This window comes from Macrobrachium nipponense, chromosome 27 (genome assembly GCF_015104395.2).
Source record: "Macrobrachium nipponense isolate FS-2020 chromosome 27, ASM1510439v2, whole genome shotgun sequence".
Lineage (NCBI taxonomy): Eukaryota > Metazoa > Arthropoda > Malacostraca > Decapoda > Palaemonidae > Macrobrachium > Macrobrachium nipponense.
The window spans coordinates 40,950,815-40,977,579 of record NC_087216.1 but is presented as its reverse complement, the minus strand read 5'-3'; the positions used below and the strand labels follow the sequence as shown (position 1 = coordinate 40,977,579).

At 44.6% G+C, this 26,765-nt stretch overlaps 1 protein-coding gene and 1 long non-coding RNA gene across 2 annotated transcripts in view; both read right to left on the bottom strand.

The window, feature by feature from the left end:
* LOC135200683 (uncharacterized) overlaps nucleotides 1-26,765 on the bottom strand; it is a 204,667-nt gene that overhangs the window by 152,490 nt on the left and 25,412 nt on the right. The gene's annotated exons all lie outside the window — the stretch shown is intronic.
* LOC135200588 (uncharacterized) lies at nucleotides 6,565-7,078 on the bottom strand. Its single transcript, XR_010311330.1, has 3 exons — nucleotides 7,009-7,078; nucleotides 6,788-6,880; nucleotides 6,565-6,660 (listed from the first exon to the last, which is right to left on the bottom strand). It is a non-coding gene; the product is annotated as an uncharacterized LOC135200588 (long non-coding RNA).

Here is a 26,765-nt window from a genome sequence, read left to right as displayed (position 1 = left end):
AGAGTATTCATTTGTTTTTTTACAAATTTTTCAGATATTGACTTCAAGAAACTTGGCTTTCAATAGTAAGATATTAAGCAGGATCAGATATGTACATCAGAAATTTTGTTCATCAGTATGAAGTGGTTGATAAGCTCACTCAGTGTGTGCTGCTTCTGATGTATGCAGGTATGGCAGTTTGTTAAACCCTACCCTTTCTGGTTTTTTTTTTTTAAGATTATAGAAAAGTGGGTTGCTCCTACACAATATACAAACCCTCGGTCCTTTACAATGAGAATTACTTAAGGTAGAGCATGGACATAGCTGCTATCTTAAAACAAGATGGTTCAGTAGTCGACTGCTGGTCCGGTCGTTGGGAGTCTCTGCTGACAGAACGTAAACATTCCAATTTGCTTTTGGCTGTCAATGCTGATAGACATGTTCATCACCGCTTTCTTCCTTGACTGTTTCAGCTGATTTCTTTTCAATCCTGTGAGAATTTTTTCTTGTTTTTTGTTCTGGAATATATGTGTTGTATTTTGTGTGTTTTGTGAAATTATACTATCTATACAAACCCAAGAATCACAATCACTCAAGTATCCTGCCTCCAGTAGCAGTGCTGGGGTGCAGTGTAAGAAGTGTGGTAAAATACACGTTCTCTTGATGTTGATCCTAATGCCCTCTGTTCATCTTGCCGAGGGCGTGAGTGTAATCTATGAGGTTGCTGTGCGGAGTGTTGTGATTGGTCCATGGCACAGAGGGGGAAGTTTGCTGGGAGGAGAAGGTATCATAGGAAGACTCCCAAATCCATGGCTCAGGGTAACACGGCCCCCTCCACTCCCATGGTAACTATCCCCTCATCTTCCTGCCGTCTCTCCTGGCAAACGTCCCCTGCTTGTTGCTTCTCGTTTGGTGGAAGCCTCTGCTTCTGCTTCCTCTCCCAGAAGCTGAGGCAGTGGACCAGGGCAACAATCCTCTGGGGGACTCTTCTTGCTCCAAAGGTATGCCTTTGGAGGGAGGAGGGATCCCCTTACTAACCTGACTTTTCCTAAAGCAGGTGAGGTGTCAGGTCTGGATCAGGCATGGGCTTCACTGGGCCTGGTGGGGCTGCCTTCTGTACAAGCTTTGCTGGCACACCTGAAGAGTTACCAGTTGCAGCATTGCTGCACCACTTTGTGGTCACCACCACTTGTGGGTGACCCATCCTGGCTATTACGGGCAGTCCCTGGTTTATTGGCTGATTCCAGTTAACGTGATCCGATTTTATGGCACTAGTCTAGCACCATGAAATCGCGATTTATGGAGCCATATGTGCAGAGTTTCCAGTTAATGGCACTTTATTTATGGCGCCATATCATACCTAACGGGTTTCCATTAACCGGATACCAGCGCATAATCACTGAGTTTCAGTTAATGACGGGTTTTGCTACCAGCACCCCACAGATAACCAGGGACTGCTGTATATGCTGCTCCATCTGGTCTGTCACACCATCTGACCAATGTGTCCCGTACTGTGGTGATGGGGACTAAGAACACATCTACCAGCTCGCTGTCTTCCAGCCCCTGTGTCTGCAGTGCCACTCCTACCTGGGTTTGGGGTAGCAACCTCTGCCGTGCCTGTGGTTTCTGCTCCTCCTCTGTCACCCCCTCTTGGTGCAGAGGTGACCCTGCCTGCTGTTTCACGCTGCTGTACCTACACCTGCTCCTGTACCTGCCCCTTTCCGATTCCTGGACCTGCTAAGTCGTCTGCTGTCCCTTAGGGGGCCCTGACGTCTTCCCGCTGAAGCTGACGAAGAAGAGGTCTTGGAAGGTGTCGTTGTCTTCGTCTTCATCATCGTTGTCTGCCACCTCCTCACCTCTCTCTTCAAAGGCTTCCCGGCTTAAGAAGAGGAAAGTAGCTTTTCCTCCCCCTAAGAAGTCTCGCCATGAGACTTCTAAGTGGCTGCCTGGGAAGGAAGCAGATGGAGCTCTTGCTGGCTCACCTGCTCCTTCAGGATTGGGAACCGTGACTATGTCCCTAGGGTCTAGCATCGCGGGAGCCTCAGGAATTTGAACTAAGGTTCGCTTTCTTGTCCCTGGTTCCAAGGGCGCTGCTTGTAGAACAAGATCCATGTTGGAGACTCGCTTGCAAGATTCTTCAAATTTACAGCCCCTCAAGGGGGGGTCGTACATCCACAGCTAATGATGGGGAGTCCTCTCCCCATCATGACAGTGTTGCGGGGTGAGAGAAGGGACCAAGCCATGGCTTGGACCTTCCTGCAAAAGCCAAACATGGCTTTTCGCCAGGTGCCAGGGTCAATGTTGCTGCCCTCCGGGACAAGACATCTGGAGAGGCTAGAAGGAGGTCCCCTGCATAGTCCTCTTTACATAAGGTTTTGACCTTGAAGAGGACTGGGATGCATCATGAGGACAATGCATGTTCTTGCCAGTCTAGTAGCCGCAACGGTGCTACTAGTGCCGCTGCTATAGCTCGCCAAGAACCTCTGCATTCTTCTCGGGAGAGCGTCTCCCCTATCCAGTCACACTCCCTTAGATCCACGCCGCTGTCATCACTGTGGGTTGGTGACAGGGTGCAGCTCATTTCTTCTGATAGAGCTGGTGTGAGGAGAAATGAGAGCATCTGATCCTCCTCTCCTATTTCCTCTACTTCCTCAGGCTACACCAGGAGGGGCGAGACAAATAGAAGGAATCCTGCAGAGTACTCTCTGCAGGATTCAGCATCAGGAGCCTGTGTTCCTGTTGGGGTTTTAGGACCCTACCAGACATACGCCCACGTTGTCGAGGAAGTATCCAGGAGGGTCTGGTGAGGTTCTCCCTCATGGGAGAGTAGATCAGGAGGAACAGTCTCTCAAAGCCCTGAGACATGGACACCCTGAGATACAGAAGACTTTTGCTGATGTCGTAGCGCTGATTTGTCAGCACAATGATTTTGGGGAAGCAACCATGGCCTCCTCTTCAGGTGACTGCCCCTCTTGTATCGAATCCTCCTGGTGACCTAAGAAGGAACCCAAGGTTTCGACGGGTCAGTTTTGGGCGATGGTGTGCTTACTCAAGTGAACAATCTTGTCTCTGAACAAGAAAATTCACTTAAGTCCAACTGTTTGGACAAGCTGCTTTCCCCTCTTCTACTTGCCAAAGACATTTCTATGCATCTTGGAGAGGCCTTTGTTGACCAAACAGTGACCCGGACTTGGTTCGTCTTGGTCTGGGTCTGTTGCTACAGAACCTGATTGGTGAGAGCGTGGAAACTACCGCCATGGCAGCTCTTCAGGCAGTCTCCTGGCCAGACCTGCAGTCTTTCACAGTGTCTAAGGTTGCTGCTTCTTCCAGAACTATCGTTCCAGGAGAAGACTTGGCCTTCGAGAGACTGTGCCAGTCCGTGGTGATAGGGCTATTACCTACCTGACCCACCAGACAGCCAACCTGTGGATGAACCTGGTTCTTAAGAGAGGAGACGCTGTTCTCTCTCGAGTAACCAGGTCTCTCGGTCCCGAGTTGGTATATGCCTTACAGAATGGACCTTTGCTGGGCTCTGCCTCTCTCTTCAGCAGGGAGGGGCCTCTGACTGCCACAAGATCTCCTGTATTTTATCTTGTAGTAAGTGTTTGGCAAATGTTGGAAACTCTTCTCCTGATAATGATTCCTGTGATGCCATTCCTAGAGATTTGGGCAAGACGCGTTCTTCCGTGCATCTACATAAGAAGTGCAATTGAGCCTTCCTCCTGTCATCCTGTCCATCGTAGAACAACATTCCTGTATGGCAAAAGTCCTTCTATGTTGTAAAATATAATGTCCATGTTGTAGCGTCTCATGGAATTTAATAGTGGGCACAATTTTCCGTGTCGAAAATGATGACAATGGTTGCAGGTCCACAATAATATAGCATGTGCATATATGGTCTTTAATGGATATTAAAAGCTTTTGGACCTTGTACTAGGTTCATCTTCAATCAAGTGAACATTGTAACATTAAAAATTTGTCTAAGTAACTACTGAGCGGACAATTCCATGCAGCATCATCACAGCCCACAAGACATTCCAGCAGAATAGCAAACTGGAATTCAAACATGAACAATGGCATTCTCTAGTTGGGCTGTTGAGCTCTTCCTTCACTTGTGTTCGTTGTTGTGGAATTGTCCTGTTCAGAAGTTTACTGAGACGAATTTTCAATGTCATAATGTTCACTTGACTGAAGATGAACCTAGTACAAGGTTCGAAAGCTTTTGATATCCATTAAAGACCAAGACAGGCAGTCCCCGGTTACGACCGGGGTTCCGTTCTTGAGGCCGTTCGTAAGCCGAAAATCGTCGTAAGCCGAACGACACTTGGAAATATGCCTTAAACGAAGAAAGTTAGAGACCTTACCTGTGTGACATGCAAGTATATTGCATGATGTGTAGTGTGGTTATTTTCAATGGCAAAGGATGGTTCTTGAAGGTATATTCTTTATTAAACTCTTGTGACACTATAAAGCACAATGTACTACACTTAATCCTTAGGTTAGATTATACACTAAACACTATATTATGCACTGTACACTTCGTAGTAGTATTGGTTAGATCCTGGAGTACACTAAAATCCCAGTCTGGTAGCTCTGGAAGGTAAAAGTATAACACAATTAGTACAAAATACTACACAAAGTCCTGAATGCAATATGTAAATTATAGATATCAAGAGTAAAAGATTTAATGTATGTTAATTATTCCTTACTTTTTAGTTTATAATTCCTTACTTTGAGTTATATCAGAGTAAAAAAGTTAATGATGTGAATTAATTCCTTACTTTTAGTTTAAAATTTGTCGTTCACGTAACCCTGGATGCACAAAGTCTTATGTGGCCCCATAGCCTACATCATTCAGGGGGTTCTGGAATGTACACAAAAAATAATTAGTATGTCAGTAAGTACTCTATGCATAGTAAGTTACATACAGTAATATGCACCATACAGTGGTTTAATATCACATATATAACTGTATAAAACTTGTTAATGTATGTTATTAATTCCTTACTTTTAGTTTAAATTTGTCGTTCAACGTAACCCTGGATGCACAAAGTCTTATGTGGCCCCATAGCCTACATCATTCAGGGGGTCTGGAATGTACAAAAGATAATTTTGTCAGTAAGTACTCTATGCATAGTAAGTTACATACAGTAATATGCACCATACAGTGGTTTAATATTGCATATTGTAAATGATGGTCTTACACCCCCTGTTCAGCAGGGAGTGTACAGTATTCCATGAGGGACCTTGATCACTTATCCCATGTGAGAGATCTTGGTCACTTTTTTTTTAGTATGTACATATAAACTTACTTATGTATGTTTACTACTATGTATAATTCCTTACCATTTAGTACAGTAGTACATAGTTTACAGTTGTCGTGCTATGTTATGTAGTAACCCAGGACAAAGTTTTATGTGGCCCCATAGCCCTGCATCATGGAGGGGTCCTGGTTTTCTGGAATGTACCAAAAAAGTATCAAAGTTAAGTCATGTTATGTATGTTTAGTAAGTTACATACAGTAACCATACGTACAGTGGTTTATAACATGTACATATGTACATAATCAAACTTGGTTGGAAATTCCTGTAAAAAAAAAGTTATGTACTTATGTAATATGTACTACTGTATGTAAAAACCTTACTGTTCATACTTTGTTACACTACATGTTACATGTGATACTTTAAACTTTCCTGAAGGGTTTTTTCCATCCAAAATGGTGCTTCTACTTGTAGTTATCCCTTGATGACACTTGTAGTAACAACCTGGAGTTGTGTGAAAAATTGTTGGTTTCTGGCAAGGAAACAAAAGTAACAAATTAGTGTACAAAACGTATACACTACAGGAAAGTTTGTGAATGCAATATGTTAATTACTGTAGATATATCAAGAGTACTAAAAGAGTTAATGTATGTTAATTAATTCCTTACTTTTAGTTTTAAAGTTGTCTTTCAATGTAACCCTGGATGGACAAAGTCTTATGTGGCCCCATAGCCTACTCATCAGGGGTTCTGGAATGTACAAAAATAATTTTTTGTCAGTAATACTCTATGCATGTAAGTTACATTACAGTAATATGCACCTAAACAGTGGGGTTTAATATCACATATAACATGTAGTCATAAACCTTAATTTAGAAATTCCTTACATAACTTGACCAACTTTTAGTGAGTCCTCAAAGCTGTACCTAGGTTTGTGGGAGATGGAGGTGGAGGTGTAGAGTCAATTCATGATAAGGATGCATTCCAAACCTAACTTCAGTGTGCTTTATCACAGATAACAGGCTAGGATGATGGGCAGTCTGGAATGAAGAATTAATATTAAAGGACAGTATGTAACCACTTAGGTGTACAAAAATTTTATTGTACGTATGCAAACATTAAACACAACTGAGAAATTCCTTACCTTCAGCAAAATGAAGACATGTAGGCTATGTATAGGTCTGGTTTTTATGTAAGTCAAGGTGCATGCCAAGTCTGGAATGAAATAATGTAATACATATGATTTATAGTATGTATGTTACATACATAACATGGTTATTACATAATGTATATTAAAACATTCAATAAAAAAAAAATGTCCTTACCAAATTCTAGTGGTTGGCTTGCTTACTGGGATGGCCATATGGTACATGAGAGTGGGTGGCTGGGCTATGGAGTGGGATGGGCAGGTGCTTGGGAGTCTGGAATGATAAAAAATATATAAAATGATAGTTACTACTACTGTAACTACTGCACATGTTTATTACTGTTTGACATATGTAGTGTGTAATACGTATGTTCAATATAAAAAATGAAGAATTCTTTTACCTGAAGGAATGGGAGAGGTGATACTACTCGTATCAACTGATTTGGGCTCTGGAGAGGTGATACTCGTATCAACTGATGAGGGAACATCTACATCTGGAAAGAATGATAGGGTACATAAATATATTATAAGGTGGATGTAATTGTAGCATATGTACACTTTTAATAAAATTTCTATTAGCAATTTATAAAACATTTTATACAATTTGTTAAGGATTCCTTACCTGATGTATAGGGCGAGGCATCAAAACCATGGAAAGGCTCAGGGTCATCTGGGTCACTGTCACTATCAAAAAGGGGTCTGAAATGAAAAAAAAAAAATAATAACAGGTTATGCAACATCAAACACATTGTACCACTATGTAAGTTAGTGTACGTATGTATGTAGGGTGTAAACAATTTCCAACATGAAAATGAGAAAAAATGAAATTGCTTAACCTGATTGTACAGGTGGGCGGGCTGATACAGAGGGTCCAGGTACAGGGGGATTCATGGAACTGTCACAGGTAGTACAGGGGATACTGGAACTGTCACAGTTAGTACAGGGAGATCTGGAAACTGTCACAGGTAATTGTACAGGGGGATCTGGAAACTGTCACCACTTCTGCAATAAAATTACCAAAATGATGAAAATTAATGAAGTTACAATTTACTCTTTACATTTAGTTGTTACATTAAAAAATTAACACATTTTAAGATGTACACTATGTAAACACATACATTAGTAAAACAGTTTCAGAATTCCTTACCCAGGACTAGGAGTGGGAGGTGGTGGGGTACTGGAGACTTGTGAAAGAAAGTGTCAAGCCTGGACTGCACACTTCTCTTCGTCTGCTTCTCCTTCAGGGTCTCCTTGTAGAAAGTCACCAAATCCATGATTCCTCTCTTGATTTTGTCAACCTAGAAACGTTAGGGTCTTCTGCCTCAAAAGAAGACCAGGCTCTCTCCAGAATGAGTAAACCCTACTGACAAGCCTTTCACAGTTATGACCTGGGTTTTGGCTCTGGTGCCGCCTCCTCTTCTCAATCATTTGTTGTTCAAGTTCTAGTAAGTCCTCTGCAGACAATTCCTCTCCATGGAAGCCAGCAGCTCTGTTACATCATCAGGTTCAAGATCTAGTTTCAGCCTCTTGCTTAGCCCTACGATCTTCCTCGTCACAGTCTCGACGTCTTCTGCCTGGTCAAAGCCTTCAAAACTGTGCACAAACTGTGGACACAGTTTCTCCAGGCCCCATTTAAAAGTGTCGTCTTCACCTCGTCCCAAGCACTTGCAATGTTCTTCACTGCATCGCAATGTTTGTAGCCCTTCCAGAATTGCTTCAGTGTCAACTCCTTGTTAGCTTCTATGGCCCTCAAAGCAAGAAAACGTATGGTCCTTCTAAGGTAGTAAGCCTTGAAATTAGCTATTACTCCCTGGTCCATTGGCTGTATCAGCGATGTGGTATTGGGTGGGAGGTACACCACCTTCACATTAGGATGCATGTCGCTCAAATTTGAAGGGTGACCAGGGGCATTGTCCAGGACTAAGAGGGCCTTAAAAGGCAGACCCTTCGAAGTCAAATACCGCTCCACTGCTGGCACGAAATAGACATTGAAACCCAATCTTCGAAACCATTAAGGTAACCCACGCCCTTTCTTGTTAGATTTCCAAATCACAGGGAGTTGACTCTTGAAAATGCCCTTGAAAGCCTGGGATTCTCGGCCAAATACCCAGCAAGGGCTTCAGTTTCAAATCCACCACTTGCATTGCCCCCAAACAGCAAAGTCATCCGCTCCTTTCCAGCATTTATGGCCAGGTGCTGACTTCTCCTCCTTGGAAAGGTACGTTCGATTTGGCATTCTTTTCCAAAATAATCCAGTCTCATCCACATTAAGACTTGGTCAGCCGTGTAACCACCATCCTTAATTATCTCAGCCAAACCACCTGGAAAACTTTCTGCTGCTTCGCTATCAGCACTAGCAGCTTCACCTTGCAGCTTCACATTATGCAAATTTGCACGAGCCTTAAAACGGTTAAACCAACCTCTACTCGCGGAAAATTCACCACCAGCACTGCCTTCACCAAACTTTTCACTACTGCCTCATGCAGCGCTCTAGCCTTCTCCTGGATCACACTTAAGCTCACCGGAACACGTCGCTGGTTCTGGTCCTCCAGCCAGATCATGAGCAATTTATTTCTCCATTTCAACAATGCTCTGGCTACGTTGCTTCTCGTTTATCACCGTTGACTTCATCGGTGCAGCATCCTTAACATGCTTCAGAATACGTTCCTTATCCTTCACAATGGTTACCACCGTGGTCCCTGCTCAAGCCTAAAGAACGGCCTATTTCGGTGGTTAGATTTCACCCATTCTCCGAACCGCTTTATCGACGTCATATTTGACCTCCATCGTGATGACCCTTCCTGCTTCTTTGGATGAACTATCATCAGGGAGGAGGAAGTCACTTTGGCGTTTAGGGAGCCATGGTAAGAAATTTGCGAAAATGGCAAGGAATTTCAGCAACGTCTCAGCACACAACCTAGTGGAATTGCAGGCAGGCACGCGATTGAAGAAGTGGCGTCCTTTCGTATTGTTACGCTTGGGCCGTCCTCGACCGTCCGAGGTCGTTGTTCGGTCAATTTACCATACAGTTTAATAGCGTTAATTAATTTATGCACCTCCGCTCAAAACTAGTTCTGCATATGAGGTATCGTTAAAAAGCATAACAAAACGTCGTAACCTTGGAATTTGTGTTGTAATCTTACCAGAAACTTAGTTTTTTTTTAATTATGTACTGGAAACAAGCAATGATTTTTCATTATATTTGCGCTTTTGGACTGTTTTAAACTGCGCATCCCAAGCTAGTGTATTCATTCGCCAGCAAACTAGTTCCGCATATGCGGCGTCACTAAAAAAATTAAAAATACGAAAAAAAAGTGTCAAAAATCATCATAACCTCAAAATTTTTGTTGTAATGTAACCAAAAACATATTTTTGTACATGAACTTTCCTGTCGACTATACTTCCGCTTACGTCTCTGACGTCACGACAGAATTCAAAACTCGCGGCTAACGCGACAGGTAGGTCAGGTGATCTACCTTACCCGCCGCTGGGAAGCGGGTGTAAGAACCAACATACCTTTCTTGCCAGATTTTTTCTGTCGTCGGTGGCGACCACACCTGTTGTCGGTACCTCTTGACAGTTGGATTCTTTTCTCGTTTTCACACCCTGGATTGTTTCTACAGGACTTTTGGTGAAGTACCCGATCTGTTGGCCTGGCATTCGCGATTTGTGGACAGTTATTGGACTTTTCTTTGGATTTTTCTTGGACTTCATGATGTCTGATGTTGATACTAAGAAAACTGCTATGTTTAGAGTTTGTTGTATGACTGATGTAAGGTGAGGCTACCGAAAGCTGCGGTAGACCCTCACACGGTATGTTTGAAGTGTAGAGGGAATGAATGCACCTTTAATAACCCTTGTAATGAATGTGAAAAGCTGAATGAGGATGAATGGAAATCTTTGTCTTCCTACTTGAGGAAGCTTGAAAAGGATAAGTTAGGAAAGCTTCTTCCAGGAGCAGTAGTAGATCTCGTATTAGCGAGTTGGATGTAGATAATCCTATTTTTAGAAGTAGCTCCTTTGTCAGTTTCAGCTCCTGCTCCCTGCACCGAAGCCGAAGATGCGCCTTCGGAAGTGGCCTCCATGAAAGCCACCATTCGCAGTATGGAGAGGAAAATCAAACAATTAGAAGGTAGAGTGATTCCAATAGTGAGTTTGCAGTGAACCCAGTGCAGTGGAGGGTGCGTCTGATCGGCTCCCTAATGCTTCCAGGCCTAGACCTCTTCCAGACTCCCCAGTCCCAGTGGAGGAGGAAAGTCGAAAGCCGCAGGAAGGTTAGGGAGCATCCCCAACGTCAGGCGTCCCCTCGGTAGCTCCTGTTGATCGTTCCAGGCTACCTTGGATCGCTCCAAGAGAGGAAGTTTTGCGCCAAATGCTTCTCGTCTTCGCCTTCGCCTTCTCCTAAACGAGGATGGAGCTCTTCGGAAGCCTCGCGCCCTTCGAAGAGAGCCTGGAACGCCTCCCTGCCCGCCCATTCCTTCCAGCCCTGAAGTTTTTTCGGAAGAGCTGAGGTGGAAGCGAAGAAGCGTAAGAGATCTCAGGAGTATCGTTCCCCGAGCGGAGAATCGAGCCTCGTCACCTGTTCACGAGTTTTTGTGAATTCTCCTGCAAGGGTGTTGGCCTAACCTTCAGGCGCAGATTTCGGCTCTGGCGGCTCTCTTTGCGTGTCCTTTCTCGTCGTAGGAAGGACGTCTCGCTTCCTGTAAAGAAGTCCAGCTCCCCCTCTCCTGACTCTCGCTATTCGAGCACGGAAGCGGCGCGCTCACCTGTTGCGTTCAGATCATCGCAGGAGGCTTTCTGCTTCGGACAAAGATCACATCTGCGTCTAAGCAACATTCGCCTGACAGACAGGTTTCTCCTTCGGACAAGGAGCAACTGCGCGTAGGAGATCTTCACCCTACAGACGCTCTTCTCGAGACAGGATCGCTCCCTTGACAGGCGCCAAGAGCTAGTAGGCGCTACTCGCCTCGTAGCCACTCCTCGTCTCGCCTCCATCTCCGGTTGACAACAAGCGCCCTTAAATCGGACAGGCGCCCTTTCGCTGACAGGCGTCAAGAGCTTGTAGGCGCGTTTCGCCTGGCAGGCACCTTCTTCTCCCGACTTTCACTCGCCTCGAGTCAGGCGCAGAGAGCCTAGCAGGCGCTTCTTCCCTTGTAGGTCGCTCACCTAGTAGGCAGCTCGTCGCCAGAGATCCTCTCGCCTCGGTTTCAGGCGCCAAGAGCCTGGTAGGCGCTTCTCGTATGGCAGACGCTGTTCGCCTGGTAGCCGCTCTCCTTTGGATAGGCGCCAAGAGCCTGATAGAAGTTCTTCTTCTAACAGGCGCTCTGCGCATGACTGCCGCCTTACTCCCTGTTAGGCTCCAAGAATCTGGGAACGCTCTCCTCCAGACAAGAAGGATGTTGCAAGTAGACACTTTCCTGAAGCATTGTCTCCAAGACGTATACGTCTTACTTCCTCTAGAGACTCTTTTAAGAATAGTCGCGCCTCTAAGGATCATGAGGGCTCTTCAGCTCAAGAAGAACAGGACCCCTCAGAAGAAGAGGACAAAAGACTCCTCTGTTTCCTCCTATAAGAGGTCTGACAGTTTAGTTACTCCTGCAAGAGTTTGGAGATATCCTTTCTCCTGTGGCTCCCCCTTCTCCTCTTTCGTTATTCCTCCACTTCGAAGACGTCGAAGGTTTCGTCTTGTGTAAGGATGAAACCTACTGTTTTTCCATGAAGAAGGCGCTGAGAGGAGGTTTTGGGGAATGGCTCCTTTCTAATGGAAGCGAAAGGGAAGGACGGTTTTTTTTCTTTCCCTCCGTCTAAAACTGACTGGCAGAATTGGGATTCTGGTACGAATCGGGAGAACCTTTAGGCCTCGCTCTCCCTTCGTCTGCGGACTCGGACTTCTCTCATTGGTGATTCTGCTCGTCGTTCCGCCTCTTGTCCGCCAAGACTACGTGGGGAATGAACGAACTTGACCACCTACTGAAGGGAATGTTCCGAGTCCTGGAAGTTTTCACTTCCTGGATTGGTCTTTAGGTGTTCTGGCTAATAAGACCCAGAACCCCAGATGCTCTGTCTCCGAGATCTTAACTGTGTCCTCACTTGCATGGATAAAGCAGTGAGAGACGGATCGAGTGAAGTTCTCCTCACTGTTTGGAGCTGGAGTGATTAAGCAAACGGTCGTCTACTGTTCGTTTCTCACGAAGGCAGTGTCACATGCGCAAGGGCCTCGCTTATGTATGCTCAACTCTCTCCTGCTTCTGTTCCCCAAGAAAATTATTCAAGATGTCTCGAGTGCCCGCCCTTTCAGCTAAGGCTACTCGATGGACATGTTTAGCCCAGGCGGCCAGAAACCTCGCTCTGTCTTCCAACCCGAGGCCAAGAAAGAGACTCCTCTGAGACAGGAGCCCTTTCGAGGAGGAACCCGCTCAGAGTTCTGCAACCAGAGGGACTAGACCTTTTAGAGAGGTAAAACCTTCTCTAAGTCAGTCAGAGGGAAGAAATAGCCGATCAAGGACTCCAGACATCAGTGGGTGCCAGACTACTGAAATTTGCCAACGTCTGGGCCCACAAAGGGGCAGACAATTGGGTTCCCTATCGATTGTCAGCAAAGGATACCTCATTCCCTTTCTCGTCAAGACCACCATTGACGACAACTCCGAGGGAGTTGGTAGCCAAGTACACCGGACCCCATCATGAATCAACAAGCCCTTTCTCTAGCAGTAGATCTCATGCTAGAGAAGGAGGCTATAGAACTAGTGAAAGATCCCCGCTCTGCGGGCTTTTACAACAGACTATTCCTAGTTCCGAAGAACTCAGGAGGATGGAGACCGGTGTTGGATGTAAGCGCCCTGAACGTCTTTGTGGAAAAGAGGAAGTTCGCCATGGAGACAACTGCCTCAGTGGTTAGCGGCTCTTCGTCCAGGGGACTGGATGGTGTCTCTAGACCTTCAGGACGCTTACTTTCATGTGCCGATCCATCCTTCTTCACGGAAGTATCTACGATTCATGATGGGAGGAAAACATCTTCCAATTCAAGGCCTTGTGCTTCGGCCTATCAACTGCACCCCAAGTTTCACGGGGTTAATGAAAACGTGGCGCACGTGGCTACATTGGAGGGAGTGGAGGTGTCGCTTTATCTCGACGACTGGCTAATCAGAGCAGAGTCTCAAGAAAGATGTCTGGAGGACCTTCAAAAGACCCTTACATTGGCAAGTTCTCTGGGACTTCTGGTGAACTTCCAGAAGTCTCAATTAATCCCCAGTCAAGAGAGGATATATCTGGGGATTCGGATAGCTTCTCTGGCTTTTCGGGCTTTTCCGTCGCCAGAGAGGATAACTCGTTGCTACGAGAAAATAGCGACCTTCCTGAGAAAGATGCATGCACAGCGAGGGAGTGGATGAGTCTGCTGGGGACACTCTCCTGCGTGGAGCAATTCGTTTCTCTAGGAAGGTTGCATCTCAGGCCTCTACAGTTCTTCCTATACCAGAACTGGAGGCGTCTCTCCCTAGATCTGGAGTTCTCCTTCAAGATCTCAAGGGAAATCAAGAGACCTTCGGTGGCGGAACAACCCACTTCGATTTGTGGAAGGAATGTCTCTTTACATGCCGAACCCCAGCCATGTGTTGTTTTCCGACGCATCGGAGGCAGGTTGGGGAGCGACGCTCGGGACAAGAGAAGTGTCAGGCTCCTGGAAGGGGGATCAGGTGTCCTGGCACATCAACAAGAAAGAGTTGATGGCAGTCTGGATGGCATTGAAAGCCTTCGAACCCCACGTCCGAAATGCAGTAGTGCAGGTCAATTCGGTACAACACAACAGCCTTGGCGTACATCAAAAAACAGGGGGGGACGCACTCCTTCTCCCTGTACGAAACAGCAAGGGATCTTCTGCTGTGGTCTCAAACAAGGAAGATCAGTCTTCTCACCAGATTCGTACAGGGAGAAAGGAACGTCAGGGCCGATCTCCCTGACAGGAAGAATCAACTCCTGCCTTCCGAGTGGACCCTCTCAGAGGTATGCCAAGACCTGTGGAGAAGATGGGGCAGACCTCACATCGATCTCTTTGCAACAGCAAAGAACGCAAGAATCGAACTTTACTGCTCCCCGATCTCAGACCCAGGAGCAGTATCAGTGGATGCGTTTCTCCTAGATTGGACAGGGCTAGACGTCTACGCCCTTTCCCCCCTTCAAAAGTACTGGGACAAACCCCTCCCAAGAAATTTGCTATCCCTGGAGAGGACAAGAATGACGCTAGTAGCTCCGTTCTGGCCCGCCCAAGATTGGTTCACAGAGGTACTGGAATGGTTGGTGGACTTTCCAGAGCACTTCCACAAAGACAAGATTTGCTCAAACAACCCCACTTCGACAGGTATCACAGAAACCTCCCCACTCTCAATCTGACTGGCTTTCGACTGTCAAAAGTCTTGTCAGAGCGAAGGGGTTTTCACAAAAGCTGCTAAGGCTATCGCCTCAGCTAGAAGACCTTCGACCCTTAAAGTCTACCAACAGTCGAAGTGGGACGTCTTTCGCCGTTGGTGCAGGAACCAGAAGTTTTCCTCTTCTTCCAGTACCTCTGTGACTCAGATAGCAGATTTCCTAGTTTTCCTCAGAGAAAAATGCGGTTTGGCAGTATCTACTATCAAAGGATACCGAAGCATGCTGGCTGCGGTGTTCAGACATAGGAATTTAGATCTTTCAATAACGAATAACAAAGATCTTCCATGATCTATTAAGATCTTTTGAATCTTCCAAGAAAACTTCGAACGAAGTTCCAAGTTGGAATCTGATGTGGTTCTTTCGTTTCCTGAGGTCCGCTAGGTTTGAACCATCACATTTAGCCTCCTTCAAAGATCTCACGAGGAAAGCTCTCTTTCTCATGGCTTTAGCATCAGCTAAAAGGGTTAGTGAAATTCATGCCCTAGAAGGAAGGGTAGGTTTCAAAGGAGATTCCGTGGTTTGTTCCTTCCTTCCTTCGTTTTTAGCAAAAATGAGAACCCCTCAAATCCGTGGCCAAGGAACTTTGAGGTTCGTGGTTTATCTGCCCTAGTAGGGGAAGAACCTGAAGTTCGTGGTTTACTCTGCCCTAGTAGGGGAAGAACCATGAAAAGAACTCCTCTGTCCCTGTTAGGAGTTTAAAATACTACCTTTCCAGAAGAAGAAAACCCTTAAGGGCATTGAGGACAGACTATGGTGCTCTGTAAAGGACCCCAGCAGACCATTGTCGAAAAATGCGCTGTCTTTCTTCATTAGAAGTGTTGTGAAAGAAGCACATAGATCTTGTACTGAAGAACATTTTCAAGCTCCTAAAAGTCAAGGCTCATGAAGTGAGAGCAAATTGCCCACTTCCTTGGCCTTTAAGAAGAATATGTCTCTTCAGAATCTGATGAAAACTACATTCTGGAGATGTAATTCAGTATTCGCCAACCACTACCTAAAAGACGTCAGTATTACGTATGACGAGTGCTTCGCGTTAGGCCCGTACGTATCGGCGGATTCGGTGCTGGGGCAGGGAGCTGGAACATATCCTTAGTAGTTTTTTTCCCTTGTTTTTTGTGTTAATTGAGTTCATATGGTTGTATGAAAAATGATGCAGGTAGGCATCTTTTTTCGTTTCGTAATACTAATAACTTTAGTTTGGTTAGGTGATCGGATTTGGTTTGAAGCTCCCCCCCCCTGCGTTGGTAGTGGACAGGTTCTGTCATAGAAGAGGGCGAACGCCCCCATTGACATGATCCGACTTGGATTCTACTAAGGTAAGCGGATATCAAGTCCCGTTAGTAGACCCAAAGAGTCTTTTTCAGCTGTAGGTCACGCCCTCGCTGTAGCTCTTATGGCTATGCAGACTAACTAGACAGTATCTATGAAGTCTTCAGCCTAAACAGGTAGAACCAAGGTTATTTTTATCCTACAACAGGTGTTGTTTACCTTTTCTTTGTTATTTTCTGTCTTGTACCCTCCACCAAGGGTGTCAATCAGCTAAGTATATGTCTGACGACCGGAAAGTTCACTGTACAAAAATGATATTGTTATTTTACAATAAAGTTTTGTACATACTTACCTGGCAGACATATACGATTGATGGCCCGCCCAGCCTCCCCTCAGGAGACAGGTATAAGAGAGAAAAAATCTGGCAAGAAAGGTATGTTGGTTCTTACACCCGCTTCCCAGCGGCGGGTAAGGTAGATCACCTGACCTACCTGTCGCGTTTAGCCGCGAGTTTTGAATTCTGTCGTGACGTCAGAGACGTAAGCTAAGTATATGTCTGCCAGGTAAGTATGTACAAAACTTTATTGTAAAAATAACAATATCATTTTTATTATGTACTGTGCTAAACTATAAAGGATTTTTATCATAGCATGCGTTTTAAAAGCGTCGTTAACTCGGAGCGTCGGAAGCGTCAGCGTCGTAACCTCGTAACAAGCGTCGTAACCCAGGACGGAATTTCCATTGAATATTTAAGAAAAAGCGTCGTAACCTCGGAACGTCGTAAGCCGGAACCGTCGTAAGCCGGGGACCGCCTGTATATGCACATGCTATATTATTGTGGACCTGCAACATAGTCATCATTTTTGACATGAAAAATTGTGTCCACTATTAAATTCCATGAAACGCTACAACATGGACATTATATTTTACAACAAAGAAGACCTTTGGCATACAGGAATGTTGTTCTACAATGGACAGGATGGCTGAGGAGGAAGGCTCAATTGCACTTCTTACGTAGATGCATGGAATAACACGTCTTGCCCAAATCTCTAGGAATGGGATTGTAGGAATTGTTTTCAGGAGAAGAGTTCCCAACATTTGTCGAAACCACCTTACTAACAAGATAAAATACAGGAGGCCCCTTGTTGGGATTTGGAGGCCCTTCCACCGGGATCTTCGTTCTTCATCAAGAAACCTAAGTGAACATCTCCAAGAACCCAGACTACAGATGAGCTGGCAATGTCTAGGTTGAGGGAACATACAAGGAGCTTAAATGATAAATTATTCATAATCATAGATCGATCAAAATGGGATTTTTCCACTAACAAAGTAAATCATTTACCATCCGTCAGGCTAGACAAGCCTTTCCATTTTCAAACAGTTTGATTTTTTGAAATTTTTGAAAGGAGCAGCATTAAACGACAGTATAAACAATGAAATCATAAACATTTTACCCAAAAGACACCAGTTAGCTTTGACTGCCCTAAAGAACAGTAAGAACATAAGGATTATGAGAGCAGATGAGGGAGGATCCATAGTAGTAATGGATACAAGCGTATAGTACATGCAAAAAGCCTACGCCCTTCTTAACGATAGCCACACATACACTCCTCTAGAATCGCCTCCCACTGCTACAGAGATGGAACAGGAGTTCAATAGGAAACTTAGGAAAATTGCCAACACCCTCCCCGTTACCTCACATAAAGAACTACGTAATCCTTACTGAGATATCCCTCAAATCACCAAATGTGCCTTACTTTTACGGAGTACCCAAAATACATAAATCAGGATGTCCTCTGAGACCAATTGTTGCTACATGTGGATCTCCACAGAACAGCCTAGCTGTTTGGTTCACTCAAGTACTCAGCAATTTACCAGGAAGATCTTCAAATGCACACCTTCAACATTCACATCAGTTCATCCAGTGTGTTAGGGAGTTGGGATGTGTTGAGGGCAATATGGCCAGCCTTGTTGTTAAGGCTTTGTTTACAAATGTCCCCTTACACTATGTACTAACTAATCTACAAGAAGAACATGATCTTGGCAACATTAGTTTGCTATTCCAGTAGACCAATTCTTTGCACTTATTAAATTATGCATAACCTCAATAGTGTTCCAATTCAATAATCAAGGATTTGCCCAAAAGGAAGGTGTAGGTATGGGTTCCCCCTTGTCCCCCATACTTGCAAATCTATGTATGGAGTTTGTTGAAAAGGAAATCTTAAACAGGTGTGATAATACAATAAAACCATTGCTCTGGGTTAGGTATGTAGACGACATATTCGTTGTCATTTGAAGAAACGATCAGAACTTAAACAGATTATTAGAAATAGCCAACAGTATTCTCCCCTCCATAAAATTCACAATAGAAAGGGAAGTAGATAACAAGCTACTATTTTTGGACATACTAATCATTAGTGATCACAGTAATAATAAATTTAAATTCTCTGTGTATCACAAAACAACCAACTCAGAAAGTTACATATATTTTTATTCATTCCATGCCAATAACATTAAGAGCAATGTTGTAATGAACTTTGCCCTATGTGCATTTAAAATATGCTACCCGGAGTTTGTCGATGGAGAAATTCAGCACATGCGATCAACCTTCATAGGACTACGATACCCCAATCATTTTATTGACAAAGCCATTTCACAAGCTAAGAAGCATTTTATTGTCCTGTTAACAACCCAAAGGAAAAACCCAGCAGATTCTTACCCCTCCCATTTAATCCCAATCTCAACAAATTATGTAACTATGCTAACAATATCCAGAAAGGTACTAAAATAGTTTTCAAATATCCAAACAATTAGCCATAAACTAATTAGAAACAACAATAACAATCATACTATCATTCCGGGTGTTTACGAAATCCCCTGTCATGACTATAAGGAAAAATATTTTGGGGGAACACAAATGTGCATATGCACTACATGCACAGAACAATGCAATAGTCTCCCATGCCTTTAACAACAACCATAGACTGAATTGGGATGGATCTAACATAATTTTTAAAAATTATAATGTCCAACCAAGAAGACTAGTGGAAGGTGCCACCATAAACTTAGGAGAGTTATTTTACAGTAATAGGTCGTTCGTTGGAGAAGACCCAAGATTTTGATTTTAAGACAAGCTCTGTTTTTCCTCTGCCTGTTGCTGCCCCCTCTTCTGCTCTCCTCCCTCAGACTGGATACACCACAAGGGACATGACGTCCAGCAATGTTGCAGCCACACCACCAGAGGAACACCATGCAGCATCATCACAGCCCACAAGACGTTCCAGCAGAATAGCAAACAGGAATTCGAACATCAACAACAGAATTACCTAGTTGGGCTGTTGAGCGCTTCCTTCATTTGCATTTGTTGTTGTGGAATTGTCCTGTTCAAAAGTTTACTTTGATGAATTTTTAATGTCATAATGTTCACTTGACTGAAGATGAACCTAGTATAAGGTTCGAAAGCTTTTAATATCCATTAAGACCATATATGCATGCTATATTATTGTTGACCTGCAAACAAAATTCGTGATAGTAGTATGTTAATGAAATAACCTTCCTATTTCACTTTTAAGTAAGAACAATCTCTCTCTCTCTCTCTCTCTCTCTCTCTCTCTCTCTCTCTCTCTCTCTCTCTCTCTCTCTCTCTCTCTCTCTCTCTCTCTCTCTCTTACTGAGATGAGATTAATCCTATACCATGTGATACAAACCTTTGGTCCTTTACATTGGGAATTACTTTACGGTGAGGCTGGAACACGGCCGTTAAATTCTTGAACAAGGTGGTAAGGCAGTAAGTACCTTCTGGTAGCGGGTACTCATTTATGAGTCTTTCCGAGTGTACACCTCCAAAGGGGGATCGTACACCCAGTCAGTGATGGGTAGTCTTCGTCATGACATTGGTGCAGGGCGACAGAAGGGACCAAGCTGGTTTGTTGGCTCAGAAAGCCAGGAATGGCAATTCTTCAGGTGCTAAGGTCGGTGTCGCTGTCCCTCGGGACAAGGCATCTGGAGGAGCTGCGAGAAGGTTCCCTGTGTAGTCCTCTTGATGTGGTTGAATCATGGAGTGGATAGATGCGCAGCAAGACTAGGCAATTCTTGCAACTTTTGAAAAAAATGCATTTTTGGGGACTCATTCAAAACTTTTTTTGGCTTGCGTTCACATCAAACGAAAGAATACTTCGTTTTGGCAGAATGAAGAACCACCGCAAAAGTGCAAAGAAGAGTGGGCAAGAACAGTCAATCCTTCTTCTCTTTTTTTCCCCTCTACTTCCTGGCTTACAACAGAATGAGCAAGGGAATAAGAGGAACTTTTTGCGATCTACTCCCCCCAGTAAGTTGAATACAAGAGACCCAGTGTTTATAGGATCTCACTGAGCATACGTTCAGTCTGTTCAGGAGTGTGCCACTGAGAAGTTTAAACAACCAGTTTGGCATGAACTAGTCATCTTCAGCGTTCTATTATCATCGTAGAAGCCTTGCCTGGGGACAGCTTCACCTTTGCTCTTTTCATTTGAGAATAAAGGAGGTCTGCTTTCGGTCCTTATTCTTGTCTCTCAATGGAGAGAATTAGGCTGGCGCTTTATTAACAGGAACCTATGAATATCATAGTATATTCTCGCGATATGTGTCTGTTCTTCTGGTATGTGACCAAGACGAATAGTACCTTCTCTTAATTAACCTGAGACTCAGGACAGCCTTTTGGGCCTCCCAAGAGTTTCCAGTTTAGATTTTGAGACTACTAGTGGTGTTGTTTACCAACAGCACCACAGGGTTGGCATCATTACTGAATAAGATGGTTTCTTTCCCTCTCGTTTCAGTTAACATGCAGATGCTTGAGTGTATCTGTGTCGCACTCAATAGTTCTGTAAGCTGAACGAATTCCAGCACATTCCTGATAATTGTTATTACAAGAATTGTGAGTCTTGTTGAACGACTGAATTCCTTGAAATTTCTGGCATTCTCAAAGTGTTTTGGTTTTCTGTGATTTCCAAACACTTGGGCAAGACAGGCTGGAATGTACAAACAGGCAACTCAATTTACAGAGTCAAGCGAGGAGCAGAGTTCTGCTTTCTCTCTAAGATTCTGTTCATCTTAGCATTGCTTCTCCTCTGTCGAGGGTTAAGTACTAATTTGAAAATATCTCTTTGGCCCCTGGGCCATCCCCCAAACAAGACATAAGGTCCCCCCTTTCCTGGTTTTTGGCCCCTCGGAAAATTGTTCCCCTTTAGCATAAGGTCCCATGTTTTGTACTACACATTTGCCATTGCGAAAATTATCAGACAAGAGATATGTCTCATTAGACTCATCCTGTGTACCACACAGTATAACAGAAGTCTGTAATCTTCTACTCCATCGCAGCCGATCTACTCCCTAGTTTGTAAGGTGTTCAACCATTCTTTGTTCACCTTGAATTGAAAATGAATAATGAAAGACTTCGCCTGTTCCCCGCCCAACTAGCTCTGCTTTCAGGGTAAATAGAACAGTTCCTCCCTGATCCAACCCACAAGAAGCAGTTCTTCAGGCAGCACTATCCATGTTTTCATGACTAAAGGCTTCCTGCCTTCAATGCAAGCATAGACTTTCTCGCCGATCAGCAATGAAATAGCGGAATAACTTCTTCAGTACTTTGTAACGTGAGGGATTAGAGCCATCTTCACTGGTCGGTGTCATCGATAGGACTTTTTCTATGATCAATCGTGAGAGTTCACTTCTCTCTGATTCAGCTGTGAAGACATGGGTTCACATTCTCCTTAGTAATTCACTAAAGTAGTATTGTTTCCTCCTTTAGTTGAGATTCAACTACTGATGAGAAAACTTCTGTCTTGCCATTACAGGGACCTCAGACTCTAGAAGGCATTTGACTCTCGCCTAGCATGCACATATCTAGTGAGAATCACCATACAGAGTTTTGATTTCCAAGACCACATCTCGTCTCCCTCTGTCATTGGCAAAGAAGATAGATGATTTGCATAGCTTGTTCTCAACATCACCTTTCAAAAGGCGGGTGTAATGTTGTAACTCCGTCTTTTGACGAGTGCGAATCCTTCATGATCTCCTGTGTTTTGGACTTTGTATTGGTTGATCCAGATCAATCATTACTTTGTCGTATTGGTGTGTTGCTGTAACTATGGAGGATCAACATCCTTTATTGAATGTTGATTCCTTTCTCCACTGCTGATCCCAATGCAGAAGTTTCTAATGACATGTCTTCCTCCAAGTCCTACCAGATCTTGAGGAACTCCTCTGCAGATGGCTTGTCAATGTACGCTCTCTCAGAGAGTGAACAGTGCAAATGACTTGGTACTTTCATAACACTGAAGAATATGTCAGACTGGAAGCTAGATGCAGTCTCATTAGGACCTCATTTATATCTTTCTTCCTTTGGGTAAGCCCACAGGGCCTTGGAACTCCTTTTTCCTTGGACCAGTGATGGATGTTCAACAAATTGTGTTTGCTTGCCCAGCTCCTTCAAGAGGACAAGTTGCATCTCACCTATGGTGTGCAGTTCTAGAGCGAGAAGGATGCGAGAGTGACTGGCCTCTTCCCCCATTCCCCCTCCTCATCTTTCTACTCTTCCTTCGGGTTGAAGGTAGGACTGAAACTCACTTGCTGTTTGGGCATTTGATTCGGTAAGCCTACACATCAAGTTTCCTTTCTATTTTTCTTATCAGAATCATAGAAGCAATCCTACTCTTTCCTCTAGCAAGGGGAGGAAGGAGACTGGCAATGCAACCCTTCCCAGCTCCATTTTTGGATGAGTTATGATTCTTCACTCAGATGTCTGACTCTTGATCATACAGCTCTTATACTCTGATCAAGCTGTCAGAAGCAGAGCACTCCTTCCCTTATGACCAGGAGGAATAGCCCAGGTATGCTGAACTCCAGTCAGTTTAGAAGCTCACTCAGATTCCTTTCACCAGTCAGTGTCTTCCTGATATAAAGGACCGAGGGTTTGTATATCGTGTAGGAACAAATAACAGTTTTTTAAAGTAAATTGTACTTTTCTTAACTAACAAACCTGAGGTCCTTTACATTAATGCCCACCTCATGCCACCCCTCAATCTGAAACCTGGGCTAAAAGGCATAGTGGAGTGTTTACATCCGGGCAGGCAGGTCTACCCGTCTACCAGATCGTAGTTACTGCCTACCACCTTGTTCAAGAATTTAATGGCTGTGTTCCAGCTTTTAGTCCCCTAAAAGCAATTCCTAATGTAAATGACCTCAGGTTTTGTATAGTTAGGAAAAATGATATTTAATGATAAAATGAGGTTTATACATTCAACTTACCTGTCAGGTATATACATAGCTATTGACTCCGTCGCGCCGACAGAATTTTGAATTTCGCGCACACGCTACAGGTAGGTCAGGTGATCCACCGCGCCGCCGCTGGGTGGCGGGAATAGGAATCCATTCCCGTTTTCCATCAGATTTTTTCTGTCGGCCTTACTGGCAACATCGTTGTTGGTATCTCCGGCTGGATTTCGTTTTGGATACAATTGATCATCGGTTTTGGACCCTTTGGTGACGTATTTGGATCGTTGTACTGGCATACGCTTTTGTGGATCGTTATTTGGATTTTGGCTTGGAATTTTCATCATGATGTCTTGATTCTGGAAGTGTGGTGAGAATGTGTGTGAATGAAGGGTGCAAGGTGAGAATGCTGAAGCTTCGGTTGAATCCTCACACTGTATGTAAAAGATGCAGGAAGTATGAATGCTCGATGGATAACACTTGTCATGAATGTGAGAGTTTGAGTGCTGAAGGGTGGAAAGTCTCTAACTTCTTATTTAAGGAAAAGTTAGAGAAAGACGGTTAAGGAAGTCATCTTCCAAAACCAAGCCTAGCTCTCAATCTTCAAGTGGTTTGGTGAGTAATATTGTACCCTCCTCTAACATTATGACGCTCCTTGTAATATTTCAGGTCCTTCTCCGAATGCAGATCCTAACGGACTCTGCTTCGGAGATAGCAAGCCTTAAAGCTGCGCTTATGAAAATGGAGCGTAAAATGGCTGCCATAGAAGGTAAGCAAAGTAGTGCTGTGGAAAGTGATGTGAATTTCCCCACCCCGATGAAGTGGAGGAGGCGTCTGATTGGCTTCACAACGCTCCCAGGCCTAGACCTCTTTCAAGCTCCCAAGCCCAGAGGAGAATGGAATCGAAGCCTTACGGAGGTTATGGAGGATCCCACCAGTCAGACGTCTCTTCGGCAGAATCTGTAACGTCACAGACTGCCAGAGAACGCATTAGAAAAAAGCGTTCTCCGTGAATGTTTTTCGTCATCGGAGAATTCCTCACCTAAAAGAGGATGGAGATCAGCGGATCGTTCTCGTCCCTTGAAGAGGATCTGGGAAGAATCGGGCATAAAACTCAAGTCCGGAACGTTTTTCGGAGGACTCCCCGACAGAGAATAAGAAAGCAAAGGTTTTGGCTTCTTCCGATAAGTTGTGGGAATGGAGAAAGAAGGCTCTCCTTCCTCTCGTTTATACCAAGAGGAGAAGAACGACGAAGATTTTAAAGGATATGCAAGAGTCTATTGCTTCTCTAGTCGGGGTTCTTTCGAGAGATCCTCCAAGAAGAAAGGATGTTACTCTTCCTGTGAAGAAGTCAAAAAACCCTTACTATCAACCTCCCAGAAAAGAAGATTCTTCTTCGGATGAAGGGTCTATTTTTCAGAGACCCGCGAGTTCGGGGCGCGAGGCGCCAGCCAGGCGTGAAGCGCCAGCCGAGCGCGAAGAGCCAGTCAGGCGCGGAGCGCCAGTCAGCCGCAAAGAACTAACACGTAAGCGTCGAGGCTCCAATCAGGCGCGACGCGGCAACCAGGCCCTATCCGATATCGCAGAGACGATTAGGCGCGAGAAGCTTGGCCAGGCGCGAGGAGCCAAGCCGCGCGTGAGAATTCCTACAAGCAGGAAGAGACAATCAGGCGCGAGGCGCCATCCAGGAGCGTAGCGCCAGCCAGACGAGAAGCGCCAGCCAGGCGCGATGCGCCAGACTTCCGAGAAGCGCCTACCAGGCGAGAAGCGCTAGCCAGGCGCCAGGCGCCATGGCGCCAGGCGCCAGGCCGGCGGCCCGCGAAGAGACATACAGGCGCGAAGCGCCAGCCAGACGCCGACGCGATAGACGGCCGCGAAGCGCCAACCAGGCGTGAAGCGCGAGTCGAGCGCGAGGCGCCAGCCGCGCAAGAGGAGCCCAGCGAGGCAGCGAAGCGCTAGCCGAGCGTGAGGCGCCAACCGCGTGAGAAGATTCAACCAAGCGCGAAGTGCCAGTCAGGCGCAAGGCGCCAGCTGATCATGAAGAGCGGCAAGAGCGAGAAGTTATAAGGGGTAATAGAAGATTTTCTGTTATTCCTGAGAGAGGAATCCAATCTGTCCGTAGCTACAATAAAGGGATACCGAAGTATGCTCTCAGCGGTATTTAGAAATAGAGGCTTAAACTTGGCAGAGGATAGAGATTTGCATGATCTCATAAGATCGTTCGAGACGTCAAAATCTATATCCTCTACTCCGCCAAGTTGGAATCTGGAGTGTTGTGCTCAAATTCCTTACATCGGAAAAATTTGAACCTCCCGACCGTGCCTCGTTCAGGGATTGGACGAGAAAGTGTGTTTTTCTCATAGCCTTAGTGACGGCTAAGAGAATAAGTGAAATCCATGCCCTAGATTCTCGGGTGGGTTTTAAGAAAGACGCAGCCATCTGTTCTTTTCAAACTCTGTTTTTGGCAAAAAATGAGACCCTTCGAAACCATGGCCAAGGAGTTTGAGGTGAAAAGTCTTTCACTTAATGGAGACGAAATTGAAAGAACTTTATGCCCGGTTAGAGCTCTAGGTTTGTTCTATCTTAAAAAGAAAGAAAGAAGAGTTGAAGGCATGTAAACAAAGTCTATGGTGCGCAGTTTCGGGACACGAAAAAGACCAATGTCCAAGAATGCGCTAGCGTATTTTATTAGAAGTGTGATTATGGAAGCTCATAGCGATTGTGCAGAGGATTCCTTTAAATTATTACGAGTTAAAGCTCATGAGGTAAGAGCAGTGGCAACATCATTATCATTCCAAAGAATATGTCCATGAAGGACATTATTAATGCGACTATTGGAGTATGCAACTTGGTATTTGCATCCCCAACTATCTTAGAGATGTTAAAATTACCTACGACAAGTGCTTCTCTCTAGGTCCTTTTGTGTCTGCGGATACAGTGCTGGGACTGAGGACACATACCGATCCTTAAACTTTTATAAAGAAAAGTCTAAATACTTCCATACCATACTGGTGGGATGGGCTCTAACTTTCTTACCTGACGGCTAGTTTGTTGCACAGGCGGCCATGGCCTTGTTTAGGTAAGGAACTTTGAGTTTATCTTACAGGATAGGCTTGGATAAAAACGGTGTCTTTGATTACAGAGATCTCCACTATTTGAGGCAGTTTTTGTGTTACTATTGGTAAAAGTGCTTGGTGGGTCGCAGCAGGCGGCCATAGCCCTTGCTAGTGAGGAACTAGAAATGTGCCTTTTAAACGGAGTAAGGATTAAAGACATGTCCTAAAATTCGTACATGGACCTCTCCTTTTAAGGCAGTATCAGATTTTCTGCTGACAAGAGTGCTTGGGCTACCAGGCGGCTTTTGGTGCTTTTGACAGTATGAGAAATGTGCATAGGTCTTACAAGCGAGGTAGTACAAATTGAAATTATATTTGTTTT